The following is a 2,058-nucleotide window of genomic DNA, read 5'->3' as shown; positions in this document are numbered from 1 at the left end:
CACATTGGCAGTCGAAGTGCTAACTGGTAAGCCTGACAGCTTAATATGAAACAGTAAGGCCGGTGCCTCTGTAATAATGAAAAGTAAAGAGTTTTGAAATAAACATTGCTCTCACCATCTTTCTCATCCATCCTTCGCGATAATGAGGCTTATCTCTGTCGATCGACGCTAGCAAGACTCCTCCTCTTTTTGACATTCCGCCGGATGCGACCCGCCTTTTGCTGTAAAAAATTTTACTGTGTGCTCTACTGCTCTGCAATTTTTGTTTTGTAGACCAGAATTTCTAGGCTAATATGAAAAGACCCTCTCTCCAAAAAGATTCAATTAAAGAGGTCAGCTAAATGGCTAGAAGAGAATTCTTTATTTTTAATTTTTTTCCTGATACATACATGTTCCTATGTTGTGCATCAACTTTGAATTAAATCCAATCAAATTTGGATTTTTTATGAATTTTTAAAGTTGCTCAAAAATTGGGCCAACAACCAAAGGCTAGCCCAAAAATGACTAAAACAGAATTCTTTATTTTTATAATTTTTTCTGATACATATACATACATGTTAGTTGCATGGATGCATTCAAACTAATCCAAAGAAGTGTCTGCGAGGTGTGCTGCCATTTTGGTTTTTTGTTGCACCGTGATGCTCCTTCCTATAGTACTTAGGGCTATGGTATAGCTGTTCCTTCTTTTCATCCTTATAGAATAATCCTCGGCCAAGGACATGTTTTCAGGTTGTCCCTCTCTTGTTGATGTTACAATACCTGACGTAAGTTACACACCAGGGGTGGATCTAGGATTTAATTTTTGGGGGCAATTATGAGATGGGTGGAGTAATTAGGGGGTGTGATCAAACATTATCTATGCAGAACTCTATTATCTTTACTCTATTATCTATAGCAGAATAGATATTAGAGTACTACTCTAATTATTACTAATTAAATTATAGTATATTAAATTAATTAAAAATTATAGATTTTACTCTAATATCTATGTGCAGAACCTATGCAGGACATAGATTTACTCTAATTTTCCATAGATTTACTCTAATATCTATGGCAGAATATGACAGAACTTTTAAGAAAGTCAAAATTATGAAGACTCGAGGCGGATTTACAATATTACGTTAGTCCTGACATTACGTTGACGCAGGAGTCAAACTCTAACGTAAAGCATGCGTGAAAAGGTCAAGTTTGCCCATGCTTTTGATTAAAAGTTGACAGTACATTGGCCTGGCATCATATCGTAAATCCACCTTAAGTCTGCTAAAATGAGCTCCTTTGTAGTTTAAAGATTGTTTACATGGTCAAGTGCTGCAGCTGTTCACAGTTTATATAGGTAAAACTAAGTTTACTATACTCCATAAAAATTTTTAGAGGGCATTGCCCCCCCCCCTGGCCCCTTTAGATCTGCCACTGTTGCACACTTATTGTGCTTCTGCTTCTTATAAAATAAAAGTAAGTTTACAATTTGTGGTGACATACATGGATAGTATTATGATCTTTATAATTTTTTTGAACTCAGTGGCATACCTTCAATGGAGAATCCTTATGTATCGTAATAATAATAATAATAAATAATGTAGTGATGTAGTATTATAGAATTTCCAAGTATTGTACATGTACATAATATTACATTATTACCTTAACTCTTTGTGTGTGTGTGTGTGTGTGTGTGTGTGATTGTATTTTTAGCTTTTTAATGGAGATTTTGTTGATCGTGGATCCTTCTCTGTGGAGGTTATTTTAACTCTCTTTGGTTTTAAGGTTTTATATCCTAATCACTTTTACATGTCCCGTGGTAAGAAGTTTGAAATATACTGTATATAAACCATATGTGTACATAATGTGTAAACATATGAATATCAATTTGGTATTTGAGATGTTAAGTGTTATATTTTCTATCTTGCTACTTTTTGTTTGGTACATGTAGACTATTTAATCTTTCTAGGCAATCATGAGTCAATAACAATGAATCAAATGTATGGTTTTGAAGGAGAAGTAAAGAAAAAGTCAGTAAATGTAATTGTAAATGAATGAATAGAGTCTCTCTCTCTCTCTGCT

At 34.1% G+C, this 2,058-nt stretch overlaps 2 long non-coding RNA genes across 2 annotated transcripts; both read left to right on the top strand.

The window, feature by feature from the left end:
• Positions 1-265: 265 nt before the first annotated feature.
• On the top strand, positions 266-1,170 carry LOC109591777 (uncharacterized). Its single transcript, XR_002189986.1, has 3 exons — positions 266-332; positions 700-764; positions 1,035-1,170. It is a non-coding gene; the product is annotated as an uncharacterized LOC109591777 (long non-coding RNA).
• Positions 1,171-1,499: 329 nt separating this feature from the next.
• Positions 1,500-2,006, top strand: LOC109591776 (uncharacterized). The gene is made up of 3 exons (XR_002189985.1): positions 1,500-1,547; positions 1,690-1,795; positions 1,946-2,006. It is a non-coding gene; the product is annotated as an uncharacterized LOC109591776 (long non-coding RNA).
• Positions 2,007-2,058: the final 52 nt, after the last annotated feature.

Source organism: Amphimedon queenslandica, unplaced genomic scaffold (assembly GCF_000090795.2).
Source record: "Amphimedon queenslandica unplaced genomic scaffold, v1.1 AMPQUscaffold_7277_Cont20770, whole genome shotgun sequence".
In the NCBI taxonomy this organism is placed as follows: Eukaryota; Metazoa; Porifera; class Demospongiae; order Haplosclerida; family Niphatidae; genus Amphimedon; species Amphimedon queenslandica.
Note: the sequence above shows the minus strand (reverse complement) of the source record. Positions and strands in the feature narration are given on the sequence as shown.